Source organism: Bidens hawaiensis, unplaced genomic scaffold (assembly GCF_021521415.1).
Source record: "Bidens hawaiensis isolate Kalapana, Puna unplaced genomic scaffold, B.hawaiensis_p1.1 tig00010168_1, whole genome shotgun sequence".
In the NCBI taxonomy this organism is placed as follows: domain Eukaryota; kingdom Viridiplantae; phylum Streptophyta; class Magnoliopsida; order Asterales; family Asteraceae; genus Bidens; species Bidens hawaiensis.
The window spans coordinates 594415-609643 of record NW_027491771.1 but is presented as its reverse complement, the minus strand read 5'-3'; the positions used below and the strand labels follow the sequence as shown (position 1 = coordinate 609643).

The following is a 15229-nucleotide window of genomic DNA, read 5'->3' as shown; positions in this document are numbered from 1 at the left end:
GTTTGGGGATGTAAGATATAAATAAACCTTAACTGTGTCTACAAGAATAAAAATGTTGCTTCCAGAGAGAACCATCGGCTTTTGTTAGAACTATAGAATAAAAAGTTACCAATAACAAAAGTAGTGAGGTAGTAACATCTACCTATTATAATAAAAGAAAATAACTACGACACGTGTTACTTGAAGATTTATTCTTAACATAAATTTCCCGCTCAAACTATTTTATATTTTTATTGAAAACATATTTATATCAGTGTAATAATAAACATGCCAATACATCCTTAAATTAAATAAATAATTACCTAAATTATAATGACTGAAAATATGCGGGTATTTATCTCAATACAATCAAAATGTTTATATCTTTAGTGAAATCAGATTTACCTTTTTTTATTAAATAAATTTATAGAATGATATTTATAGGTCTAAAATGATAAAGACGAAAATATTATGAATGAATAACAATTTTATTATCACATATTAATTCAACTTTTATGAATCCATGAGGTTTTCATTAATCTCTTTCGAAACTATAATACAAAAGTGTGTTTTTATTCATGTTTAATTTTATATGTGGTGTTCTTTTTTTCATATCATTAATAATGAAGCTTCTTATCATCTTTTCTTAGAATTCAATATTCTATTAAAAATATAATTACAACTTATAAAATCATTAGGTGCATCTTTATCGTAATTATAAGGAAATTGTGTGTAAATATACCACGAATTCATATAAATATTTCATTAGATTATATAATTTGAACTTTAAAACATAATTTGATAAAATATAGGGTTAGTTTTGTTCAATTTAATCATTTAATTTCTATAACTTGATTATATTTCTTTTAAGAATCCCGTGCATCACACAGGTTCTAAAACTAGTAGTAAAATAGAGACACCCATAGCCTCATTTAGTAACTGCTTGCTATATTGTGAGAAAGTGACACAAGCGTGACCCAAGTTAAATATTTGGTGAAACTTGAATTTATATTATCGGGCCCATTAAAGGTATAGCCACGAGATTAATGTGTATTACCACGATTATAGTTGTTGTCTAATAGTGTGTGCTAAAGAAATAATTTATTTGAAAAGTTACTTCACTAAGCATCAACTTCTCTACCCCGAAGTGATGGCATGACAAGAACATGAATAAATAAGTAACTTTAATTTTATTAACTTTCTCACTTTAAGAATACTTGTAATTAAGGTTTCATTTTATTTTTTGATATCTAAGATGTGACTAAATAGACCATAGATTAAAAGTGTTATGAACACATAAAGAAATAATATATACTGGTTCAAATAAATGTTAGCAAATTCATTGTATATCGACTCTTTGATCACCAACCTTGGGTTCTTCAGGCTTGACTAAGCTTCTTTTTAACTCGTAGAGCTCAACGTTGCTGAGTTTCTTCGTTGAGCTTATTTCCATGACATATTAATTTTACAAGCTTTTAAGTATTACTTTCACATCACACAAAATATGAAGTTATAATGTTTAACGGATATGAAATTATGGATACATAATACATTCATATATTTTGTTACATCATCTAACATACGCTAGAGAAAGATTAAATTATTTATTTTACACTCGTTTGTTACGGGATCAAGGGACATGAATGGTGATACCTAAAACCCATCGAAAGAAAAATAAGCTACAATTCTTTGTGATCCAACTTAAAATCGGTGTTTGTTAGTGAATATCGCAAGAGATCGTAAACAATCACACGCGTTTAACCGACAAACGATTATACACCTAAACTAAAATGTAAATATATTTTTTTCAATTTGCAATGATCCAATGTTTGAATTAACCCGTTAGAAACGAAACTAGTGTCTGAAATATGGTATTTCCCACCACATGTGCAAATATTGGTATTATTGACTTAAAAAGAGAGAGAATATTTGATTGATTCAATCATCTTTTTATGACTTTCAAAAAGTAGGGTGTGTTTTTATATTTATTTTCCACGTTACACCATACATAAGGAATATTATTATATGATTGAAAAGTATAGTGTAGAAATTATTGTTTGCTTAATTAAAACTTTCTCATGAACAGAGATGATGATGTTGGTTTTGTGGGCCTAGTATCTTCCTATAAACCTTAACTATTATTTTCGTTTCACGATTTATAACCGTTAAAGTTTTTAAGTCATTTGTCTCCTTTTAAATTATCGATATAGGTCGCGAATTCAATCAAGAGTCTTTATCACTTTCATCAACATCGTATGGTACATCTCGGCTAATCATAATATATTTGTACTAGAAAACGTACAAAAATTATCACAAGAAGTCAAACAACTTAGAGCATGTTTGGGAACGAGTTTGAAAAATGCTTATTGGCTTATTAGTTTTTTCAAAAAATCATTTTGAAAAGCCAGGATTTAAGACTTTTGAAAAATTGCTTTTTAATTCTTTCAAAAAGCTAAAATAAGAAAGATTTTTGTGATTGCCAAACGCATTTTAATTTATTGGATTTTTGAAAACACCAATAAGTCAATAAGCATTTTTCAAACTCAATCCCAAACATGCTCTTAATGAAACAAGTTGGATATTACCTCGATAAAACGGTGCCCACACTCTTGGATTTGCATAGAAGCAATCATACTCGACGGTCGATTGTTTACTTGCTTAGTTAGAATTTGGACCTCACTTGGTTTTTTAATTAGGTAAAATGTGTATTGAATTTAAAAATTGAGAATAAAATTCAATTTTAATTGTATAGCTTATTTATAATGCATTTATATAATTATATTTGTTGAAATTTTCATTTTCTTATTAGGGTCGGTCTCAAACTTTTATGGGATCATTCTTTAAATTCTACAGCGGGCGATGTCAAAATTTCACAGAAGACAGTCAAGATCTAAACACTATAATAGTACCAAAGAAAATTTAATAAAAGACATCTGATCCCAATAAGGGTAAGCCCGCCCTGAATATAATATGTATAAGAAAATGACTACTTTTACTGTATAAGAAAATGACTACTTTTACGGCATATACAATTTAAAAGATATAGATTTTTATTATATGTTTCTGATATCCTACATGATGAAAAACTGAAAAGTATGGATGGGTCCTCAAACTTATAAAAACCCCACAAGGAATAAAAATTTATAATTTTTTTTATATCATTTCTCTAATATCAAATTTAAAACCTTTAATTTCAACTTTATAAAAACCCCACAAGAAGTAGGAAATTTTCAAGGTGATCATTTACAAACTATTCCAAGTGGATGACATATTACAAGATGACTTTTTTACCTTGTTCATCTTTTTGTAGATATGCAAACTTTTTTATAGCACCATGCTTGCTTGTTCCCTCCAATCATGTATCAATAGAAATCAAAGAAAGGGTGTCTTCAATCAACTCAATTTTCTAATGTAAAGCATTTCATAGGGCAATTTGCTCACTTATATCCCTTGTTAATTGGTTCTCCTTTGAGAGTCAAAAATACAATCATCTATCATGAATAATTTAATACATTTAATACAAGTACAATTATCAATAATGAAGCGGCTTTTGATTCACTCTATAGTCATGTAGTCTTGAAAATATTTTTATAACCACAAAAAGAAAAATGTATTCCAACTTTCCAAGTATTAAAAGCAATCACTCTAACTATGATTTCCTTATATTTGGAAACTCTGTTTTGAAAAGGAAAAAGGTAATACCTTTTACACATATATAAAACTCTAGTTCATTTTTATATATAACATATACATGTATGTATGAGCGGATGATCCCACATTAGTTTGAATAAATATTTTTCTCGAGCGGTGTCAGAGCAATGACTCACCTGCTTAATTACTGCTAGTTTGGCAGGGTCGCCTTTAGTTCGAAACAAGAATCCTCCAATAGAGATGCTCGTCATATTAAGTTATTAACTACACTTGCGACGACCGAACCCTGAAAACCCTAGAAAGAAACCATTTTGAGAAAATCTCCTGACCATCTATAAGGGCATAACAGCCCAGCAGGTTTATTTTGAATGTGTGGTATACGCATATCAAAATCAAACGAATTTATATTCGTCAACAAAATATTTTTTTTTCTTAACACGGTTACTTTAAACTACAAACGTGTGATCTACAATAGGTTATTGACTGACCAAACTCGTAGTAACAGGACCCGAAATGGTTCCCTACAAATGATCGTACACATTTTTTTAATAAGCGTGCTACCAAAAACACCACGTTTTAGCCAACAAAAACAACTTTTTGACTTTGTAAAAAAAAGGGAAAGAAATAATTGGGATTACTAAAAGAGGGTATAGAAAGAATTTGAAACCAGTTAATAATATGACTACTATGTGGTTTTTGTAGGTGGCAAATTTGATCGGCATGGTTGTAAAAGTCGCTAGGCGGACCCTATACGGCCGATCGAGAAGTTGGGTGTACTCGGACTACTTGGGGAATACTCGAAGAGTACTCGGATTTGGTATAGATAAAGAAAATTATTTTTTGAGTAATATATATATATGTCAAATATCATACGTATACTAATATTTATAATAAAATAAGTAAATATCCATAAAAATAAAAGAAATACATTTTTAAATACTAAATTATTCTAAAATTTGCTAATCATTAATTAAAAAAAAGTGTGATATATTTTTTTTAATATTATAGAAATATGATTATGTTTTATTCTTAAAGTCAAAATCGGCCCAAGTTACTTTGTTCTAGGTTAAATTAACGCTTGCGATTGCAGTTGTAGAATCGACAATGTAAGGCTTTCAACTTAAGCAACCACACCTTTGTCTTCAGCGGAGGATTCGTTCTCCAATTGGTAACGATTCACGCGTTATAATCTATCCATAGTCGCACATTAACTACAACTCCGAAATTTTGATAGTTAGGGGTTAATGATTAATCAAATTAAATGATTTAAGGCACCCTTCAATCCATTCCCATCACAGCTGTTGGATTGAATTCGGCTTTGTTTTCACATGGATAATTGATTAGGGCTTTAGAGCTCTCTGATGGGAATCATCCACTTAGCAAGGTTTGTTAATAGCATGCATTTATCTACTGTGTTCATCTATTCTATTCAGTTGAAGCCTAATTTTGATTCATTTAAGATTGAGACACCCTAATATTGTCCAAACAGGAGGTGCACGACCGCTGCTGGTCATAGTTACATGAAGGGCAATGCTACCAAACAAATCCTAGGTTCGTATCACACAATCCAATTGAACTTTTTGGATTAGTTTCGAGCTTTTTATTAGTCCCATCTCGCGTAACTCGCGAACGACTCAGCTCACTTATATATTTGTAATCATTTTTTTATTCTTTTAACAGCCCATATTATTAACCCAGTGCGGATGAAAATTTTTAGTCTTCAACTTCTACAGAAAGTTAGTTTATATTTCATATTATAGGCACAATGTCAAGGTATGGAGTTTATATTTCATAATAAAAGTTGATTCATTTCTAGCATATTGAGGTTTTACATCGATAATTTACTAGATCACTTGATTATACAAATTAGGGTTAAATTTGTATGTTTGCTCTTTGTAGTTATACATGTTACATGATTAATTTTGGATTTTATGCTTTATGTGAGTTTTTTTGTCATATTGTAGTGATTGCAGGCTTTGAAGTTTGATCTAAGCTTCTTATTAGCAATTTGTTTCTGTAATCTCTTTAAATGATAGTGTGAGAGAACAAACAGAAAGTAGGTAATTTTATTAATTGTGTTTTTGTTAGTAAATAATGAGTCTCAATACATCTACATATCGACTAATGCATAGGCTTATAACTAATTCAAAGTCAACTGTGTAACTAACTCTGTCAACTCATTAATAGAATGCTTTCTGTAGAGTATTTAAATGCATAACCCAGTGGCAGGATGTAAAGATTAGCATGCTTTATAACTTATTAGATGCCAAAATGTAGATTATTTGCATAATTTGGAAGTGAAGTTGCTTATATGTAATTATGTATTATAACAATTTGTGTTTTGTATATAATTGCGTGTTATATGTGTGGTTGTGGATATGTTGCAGGCCTTCATCTTGGGTACAACATATGCCTCTAGACAACAAAACAGGGATGGATCCACCAGGGACTATTTCACCCCAGGATATTTTGTTTGACTGTTTTGATTGCTAACTTGGCCCGTGTTGGTTACGAAGAGAAAAACATGTACATGGCTGCATATGACTGGAGACTCTCATTTCAAAACACAGAGGTAGGTTTTGTTTCTGCTTAACCAGGTGGCAAGATGGATAGGCCATGTCATAACTGAAATGGATTGTTTTGTTGTGTCAGGTAAGAGACCAAACATTGAGCCGGATAAAGAGCAATATAGAACTAATGGTTGCTACAAATGGCGGTAGAAAGGCGGTTATTATCCCGCATTCAATGGGGGTTATCTACTTCCTGCATTTCATGAAATGGGTTGAAGCACCGGCTCTAATGGGTGGTGGAGGTGGACCAGATTGGTGTGCTAAACATATGAAGGCGGTGATGAATATTGGTGGACCGTTTTTAGGTTTCCCAAAAGTTGTATCCAGGCTTTTCTCTGCTGAAGCCAAAGATATTGCATCAGTCAGGTACTTAGGTTTTTCGTTAAACTTTAGCATGTAATACATCGGTCGGGTTTATATTAACAATTTAACATTTAGTACTACTTGTATGCAACTTATTTGCAGAGCTCTTGCACCGGGTTTGTTAGACTCGGATTTATTTCAGATTCAAACATTACAGCATGTAATGAGAATGAGCCACACGTGGTATTCAACCATGTCTATGATATCGAAAGGTGGGGGCACCATTTGGGGCGGTCTTGATTGGTCACCCAAAGACGGGTATAGTCCAAGTAAGAGAACATTCAAAAAATGACACTGAATCTTCCACCAAAAGTGAGTCGGAAATTGAAGCAACACATGCAAATTATGGAAGAATAATATTGTTTGGGAGAGATGCAGCAGAGGCACCATCTTCAGAGATCGAGAAAATAGAATTCTGGGTACGATTTTTAGTATTAGTTTATTCAAACAACCATATCGTATTACTGCAGTTTCAGAACCAATAATGTGTTCTAAAGTAAGTGTTGATGTTTAGGGTGCTGTAAAGGGTAACAATGTTGCAAACAATACATGTCGAGATGTTTGGACCAAATACCATGACATGGGATTTGGTGGAATTAAGGCTATTACAGAGTACAAGGTTTATACAACTAGCGACATTGTGGATTTGCTTGAGTTTGTTGCTCCAAAAATGATGGAACGCGATGCTGCTCATTTCTCATATGGTATTGCTGATAACTTGGATGACCCAAAATACAAACATCACAAATATTGGTCTAATCCATTGCAGACAAAGTGAATCTTTGTAACACATGTTTGTTATGTACCGTTTACAAAATGACCTTTTTGCCCTTTACTATTTAGCAATAATATCCATTTTCAGGTTACCAAACGGTCCAGACATGGAGATTTATTCAATGTATGGAGTTGGTATCCCAACTGAAAGAGGATATGTTTTATAAACTCATAACCGTAGCTGAATGCTACATACCATTCCAAATTGACACGTCAGCAAAGGATAAAAACGAGGACGATTGCTTAAAAGATGGGGTTTATACAGTTGATGGTGATGAAACCGTACCAGCATTCAATCCTTCGGGAATCAAAACGTATGTTCGGGAATACGATCACAACCCTCCAGCTAACATTCTTGAGGGCCGGGGCACCCAGAGTGGGGTCCACGTGGATATTATGGGTAATTTCCAGTTGATTGAAGATGTTATTAGAGTCGCAGCCGGAGCCAAGGGTGAAGAACTGGGAGGTGATCAGGTGTACACAGATATGTTCGAGTGGTCCGAGAAAGTAAATATGCCAATGTATGGAGTTTTTGTGTTATAGCATATATTCTTCCATATGGTAGCCGCTCTTTTCGTGCTCGATCTGAATCCAAAAATTTTTGCGCAGTTTCAAGGCAATTCTATGTTTAGATGAAGCCTTGAATAAACGGTTCGGAAATATCGAATGGAGTTGCCAGTCACTGGCCCGGATTATGCAAGACCTCCATACCGATGAATCTATACAATTACAGGTGCAATGATATGTTTAAATGAAAGTAACACAACATTTGTTTTGTATATATTGAATGTTAAGATATGTTAGATGTAGATTGTTGGATTGTTTATTGTAATATTACCACTCGAAAGAGGCGCACTCATTTGTAAATTGTAATGAATCTTATGTTAAAACGGTCTAGACTTCATCATACCAATCAAATCCTCATTGCATCCCCGCCGTAACGCGCGGGCATACGTACTAGTGAATATTTATATATTTAGCTTACGTTTTTAAATGCAATTACTTCATTCTCTAGTTCTTGTAATCACATTAACCAATTTAAAAATATACAATTATTCACCCTTAACCATCATATCATCTCGTATTAAAAGCACTAGTTTTCTTTTTGGGTACAAAGAAACCCCACACGTTGTATCTTGGGTCACCTGACAAGTAAGCCCCATGCTCCACAACCCATCTAACATGATCCGTGGAATTAAGACATATAAGCTGTGCATCATACCTTAAAGAAGCCCAAAGTCATTGATAAACCACGCTAAATCCGAACTAGTTTCATACTTTTCAAACTTACAAACTGGTGTAAACTTAACAACGGATGTGTGGTCGGTACCTAATGGTTCGCCCGACTCATACATTTGTGTGACGGCTCATTGGGTTGACCCCGAGTCGTGGTAAATGATGAAACGAACCGTTGCGTTTCAATTGTTTGATTACCGGCATACGGGTAGAAATATTTTTAAACTCTTGGATAAAGTCATTCGACAATACAAGATTGAACATAAAATCTTTTCAATTTCGTTTGATAACGCGTTCAACAATACGGCCGCGGTTGGCCATTTAAAATTAAAGTATAAACCTATTTGTGATGGAGCGTTTTTTCATAGCCGATGCATTGCACATATTATCAACTTGGCCGTGCAAGACGGGTTAAACGTGATCGAAACGCAAAGAAACAATTTTAAAAGAATGTTACGAGATGTTTTTAGCAACAATAAAACATTTTCAAGATACAAAAAATTTTGTGTAGAAGCTAATTGTCAATGGTTGGGGCCAAATTGGGATTGTCCAACAAGATGGAACTCGACTTGTGATATGTTTGAGAAAGCCATCCAACAAAAAGAATCATTAATTGCGTTTCATCAAATTTTGTCAAGTAGGGGTAAATGTGCACCGTACGATCCTAGAAACTGGTTATTGATTGAGATCGTTACGGAGGTCCTTCAAATTTTTAAATCTTGCACAACTAGTTTATCCGGGGTTTACTATCCAACAAGCCCCATTGCTTTACAAAAAATTGCTGTCATGTGCACAAAGTTGAGTGAACTTCATTGTCGGGGTGCACCTTATTTTGATATGGGTGTAAAAATGAAAGAAAAATTCCGAAAATATTTTCAAGAACTACCCGCTGTTTTGACATGTGCTGCTGCGTTAAACCCTTGCATCAATGTTGGTGGTGTTGAAGCTTTAATAGAAAAAATTTGTGACGAGCTAGAGTTAAACGACGATCAAAACCCCTATTATAACCAAACTTTAAAGAATGCTTTCAACACCACCTTGTCAAACATGTATGATGTTTACCTTACAAAATACGGGTCGTCTTCCCAAATTCATGACTCGTTAAGAGCTGTTGCCCAATCCCAATCCCAAACCGACCTTGAAATGGGGATGTACTACATGATTTGGGAAGACACCGGTAAACGTCAAAAGGTAAACACCCCAAGCAGTGAACTTGGAAGGTATGGTAGTACCAACTTTGTGAAACACATGACTCAGGATGAATTTAGAAGTCTTGATTTGCTGGCTTGGTGGAGAGGTAAGGAGGATGAGTTTCCGATCCTCGCCGCCATGGCCAAAGATTTACTAACGGTCCAAGCTTCCACGGTAGCTTCGGAGTTTGCTTTTTCTGTTTCTGGCAGGGTTATATCGATTAGGAGGACTCGACTCACTCCACCAGCTGTAGAGATGTCGATTTGCTACAAGGATTACTTGGACTCTTTAGATAGGGCACAACATCAACGCTCACTCGAGGGGGAAATGGACTATGAGGCGGGCTTGTATGAAGACGAGGTCAATCAAGGACACACTCAACCAATGACCGATGAAGAAGCCGCGTACGACGATTACCTAAGGAATAGCTCGGGATCGGGTAGCGAAGAAAATTAGTTAAAGAAACAGCAAACATGGAGGCAAATAATGAGTAAGAAACAGCAAGTTGTTAATGTAATCGTGTCTACGCATTCTTTAATGTTTGTATTTTTGAGATACGAATATGCGATAACGATTTAATGTTTGTATTTTTAATGTAAAAGCTATAAATGAAAGTTATGTGTTTTTAATCTTCCAAGCAAAGAACCATAACAACGAAAGCAAAGAATGGAGTAAGTCAAGTTTTGCCTTGTAGTTACCGGTTTGCCTTGTAGTTACCGGTTTGTTTATACTGTGAAAAAATAATGGTTATTTAAAAAAAAAAAAAAAAGGGTTAACCTGAAAACCGGTTTTTATAAAACCGGTTAATAAAAAAACCGGTTTATTAACCGGTCTGAACCGGTTTCTAAACCGGTCCTAACCGGTTAGACCGGTTAGGGATTTCAGATAAAAAAACCGGTTATTAACCGGTCCGGTTAATAACCGAACCGGTTTTTTTAAAAAAACCGATTTGTGCACCTCTGCCTTAAATCACGGCATTCTTAAGGTGAGATCCGTGCCTGATAATCCTTGAAAATTCGAGTGTCTTGGAGGAGTAAAGGAAATAGGTCTCTAGATTATATACTCAATAACTCGTATCTAAAAATGGGCCCCTCGTTATAAACCCTATATATATATTTGTGTTTTCTAAATAAGTTTAAATTTTAAGACAATTTTTGGTTTAGTTGGGTCAAAAGAGAATTGGATTTATTTGTTTTTATGGCCCTAAACTAAATAAGATAAGTTCATGGGTTTAAAAACATATTGGGTTTAACCTTTTATTTTCAATTATATGTTTTTTTTTTTCTAAAACTACATTTAGAATATATTTATTAAAAATTATTGGGCCCCATGGGAGGATGGGCCCGGGGCGTTCACCGTCACTCCCTCACCATAGACGATTTCTATGGTTTTTTCGGAGCTTTATACATTGAACCAAAGTACAAAAGTAGATTACCCATAACTATTTGACCAACACAACCCGACCCCCCCCCCCCCCCCCAACAAAGAAGGCTTTGGCTTCCAGTAACTCAATCTTTCTTTAATTGATCTTTTGCTAATAGTATTCCAAAATTTTGACAACCTCATGTTTGCCATAAAGGCAACCACAAGAAGGTAAAAGACAAGGACGTCGCCTCGCAACGAAAAGTACTCGTCGTGCTATTAACCTTGGACTCAACCACCGAAATGTCGTATACTTGACTCTTGACCACGTAATGAGACATGTATACAAGTATGATATGAGTTTAAAGCTGCTTTGGGTATGAAATAAGTATGATATCTAGTAACACCTGACCCAATTACCTTAAATGTTCATACCCATTTATTTGAACCATGCCTGTAATAATTTATTTTTATCATCGTTGTTTAATATAGTAATCTATCAATTTACCAACTTTTAGTATGCATATTTCTATTTTTCTTGGATAATATAATTATATAAAAGATTAATTAGCGAAAAGAAATTTATAAGAAAAGCTCAAGACACGGTTAATACATGACGGGAAGTTACGTATTGGGTCATCGAATGAATTTAACAATACTCGTCATATTATCATGCCTAAATAGAAGAATTGAACACTTAATTTCCTATAATTATTATTAATTTTTTTCTAAAAGTGACATCACTTTCAGATGCTCACAATCTTGAAACTTTAAAGTTAAAAAAGTCTATATCCATGTGATTAACCTATCATTATGTGTTGTTCTTAGGATGTGAAGTCACGGATGAGGCTTCCACTTTTTAAATGAAAATGAAAAATGAGAGTAAAGGTTGATAAAAACAAATAATAAATGATATATAAATGAAATAATTGGGATATTGGATTTTAATAATCTTAATTAAATGCTATTAGCAAATAATAATTTTAATTGAGTTTATCGTTACTGGTAATCTCAAAAAGTTTTAGGGCTTAATGCTGTTATCTTTTTTTTGAAATTTCAAACTAATATTATAGGGCTTTTGATTATAAGGAGGATACATGTTGAGTAAAACTTAGCTTGAACAGTGATCCAAACGGCTTAATTTTTTTTAATTGGATGTTCAAACACCCGAATTGAAACATTGTTTCGTCCTTTTGGAGTTTCGAACTACGTTTTACATCAATCGACTCGTATACTCCTTCCGATTAAAAACCCTAAAACATTAGTTTGAAATTCAGAAAAGAAAATATAAAAGTGGGGGACCATTGAGGGCAAACTTTTTTAAATTTGAAATCACCAGTGCCGATAAACTCAAGTGAGATTATTATAATATAATTAGGTAGCGTTTGGTATGCATGAATGATAGGGGGAATGAAATGATTCATTACGTAAGAATGAAAAAAGTGGTGCTTTGTTGCTCAATGGAATGGACTCATCCATTACACATGTAATCTCATTCCATCAAAACCATTCTCTCCTACCCCTCTTCTTTTTTTTTAATTTCATTCCTCATTCATCATACTTTCTCAACAACACCATCACCACCTAACAACAACTACCACTACCATCGCCATCACCGACACCTTACCGCCACCATCTCCACCACCACCGCCTCCGCCACCACCATCTTACCACCAGCGCAACCACCGCCGCTGCCGTCGCCACCATTGTCGCTGTAACTACTGAAAACATTGTAACCGCCGCCGCCTGACCATCACCACCACCCTACAATCGCCATCACTACCAATGCTATCACCGCCACCCCCACCACCACCGTCGTCATTGCCACCACCATTTTCGTCACCAGAGCTAACACCACCACCATCGCCATTGCGATTTTTTTTTTTTTTTGTAAAAAAAATTATTTTGAGATAGGAGTGTTTTTATTATTTCTATTTCAATCATATAATTTTTTAGAATACCAAACAACATAAAGTAATAATTCATTTCATTTCCATAGGTTAACCTAACAAGACAAAGAAATGGAATGATCAATTTCATTCCCTTGTCCATTTCATTCATTCTTCCATTCCTTTCCCCCTTTATTCCATTACCTCCAACCAAACATACCATTAAGGTAAAAGTTGATTAATCCAATGACACACGAATCTTGAGAACCGATGAAAAAGGAACGATTCTTACAAGATCACGGATTCCTATCTTAAAAAGAACAAATAGTTTCAAATGCTTTCTAGAACCAGAATATCTTGTCACTTTCTGGCTAAAAACATGGTCCACGGATAACCCATTACTTGCCTCCTATCTCCAACCAAGTATATACGTTTCGTTAAGCTTAATGATCATTAAACAAATAATCCATTTAACATAAGTAACACTTGTGCTTTTGTTTTGATTTGTACATATTCGATCATCAATAGTTTTCTTCTTCAAAAGTTATGTAAATGGTTGTAACTGCAATATTCTCGTAACCGGTTTGATTGAGTTAATTTGTACCTATTAGCAGCTTTGATTGAGTTAATTTAAATCAACTAGATAGTTGGACCACGTGAACGAGTGTGCTTGAAATCAAGAATTCCAACCCAAAACAAAAAACCGACGGTTTATTAGTTTTATGTTTTTGTAAAAACCAAACTTATGGTTTGGTTTTGATTTTGCATGTAATGAAACCATGATTGAACAAAAATTCTAAACTTTCATTCTTTTTTGCTTTTTATTTGAAGTAATTACTAATAATTTAATAAATACATAACTCTAATATTTTAGCCTAAATGTATAATAACCAAGTAGGTTTTTAACTTCTTTTTAACAAAACGATTTTAAACCTAAATTGATTATTTTGCCAGAATTTTTTTTTCGCCAAAATTTCTGGCAAAACGAAAAACTAAACCGGACCAAAACAAAAATTGAAAAACTGAAACCGAACGATTTCAACCTTTCTAAAACTAAAGCTTTGGTTTTGGTTCGGTGTTAGCCAAAACCAACCCAAACTAAACTATACACAACCCATCCCCGCGAACCTACAAAACGGACACATGGTGACATTGTGTGATACAACAAATATACTATAATAAATTATTAATATCTGGCTTTATTTTATACATATATAATTTTTTTTTCACTTTCTATATATAGACATATAGTTATGGCTTTTACTTTAATGAAAAGGGAAAATAATTAGTGGGAGGATGAGTAAGAGATTCCCAAAGGACAACCATGATATTAATACGAGGAGGCACGTCCCTTTAACCTTTTAGGTCATCAATCGTTGTTAACATTCTTCGGCTTCTACATATTCATATTTTTAAAATGCCAATAACCTTACACATGCATGTTTTTATATAGACTCGACCTTACAATTATATAATAACTTTTTCAATATGGTTAGGCTAAAGGTATTTTCAAGCTTTTATATATATATATATATATATTTTGTATCACTTATCGATCGTAGTCAATGCCTATCTATTACTACTAGAAACAAGCATTCGCCAAGACTTGAAACGACACGTCATGTACAATGACCTGGACGAGATCAATCAACAAAAGCTCGGGAATTTGGTTTCGATTTGCATTTGAGCAACAAAGACACCATAAGATCAAATAAACTTGGAAAACGTCTACAAAGAAAGGAATCTCCTGAATAAAAATCCGACTGAGTGAAATTGAAAAATAAAAAAAATTATATGCTAGTCGAGTGACAGGTGCTAACCTTTTTAATTTTAGTACTATTTTGTTGTATAACATGTTCTTAGGTTAGCATATACTGATACAAACGATGGTATGACTCGACTCAAACCGGTAGAAGCCGAAGTGATACCACAAGATTACCAAACCCCAAAAATCGAATATGTGGACAGCACTGTTAAAATTTGCAAAAAATAATGGTGTTTCAAATGAAATAGAATTGAAAAACGCCTAGTCATATATAACCGGCTACCATCAATGTCCTTATCAAACTATCAAATAGCGTAATAGCGGCGATCTCAACAAAGCAATATTAAAGATTAAGCAGACATCTTACAATAGATGAAACTGATACTCGACAATGACAACTTGACATGAAACATAGATGAAGAGTTATTACTCGTATTCGGATTTGATTT

The 15229-nt window shown here is 33.7% G+C and overlaps 1 pseudogene across 1 annotated transcript; it reads left to right on the top strand.

The window, feature by feature from the left end:
• The first annotated feature begins 5395 nt into the window (after positions 1-5395).
• On the top strand, positions 5396-7880 carry LOC143534456 (phospholipid:diacylglycerol acyltransferase 1-like; annotated as a pseudogene). Its single transcript, XR_013135554.1, has 6 exons — positions 5396-5403; positions 6018-6202; positions 6283-6566; positions 6666-6982; positions 7078-7337; positions 7426-7880. The product of XR_013135554.1 is annotated as a phospholipid:diacylglycerol acyltransferase 1-like (transcript).
• Positions 7881-15229: the final 7349 nt, after the last annotated feature.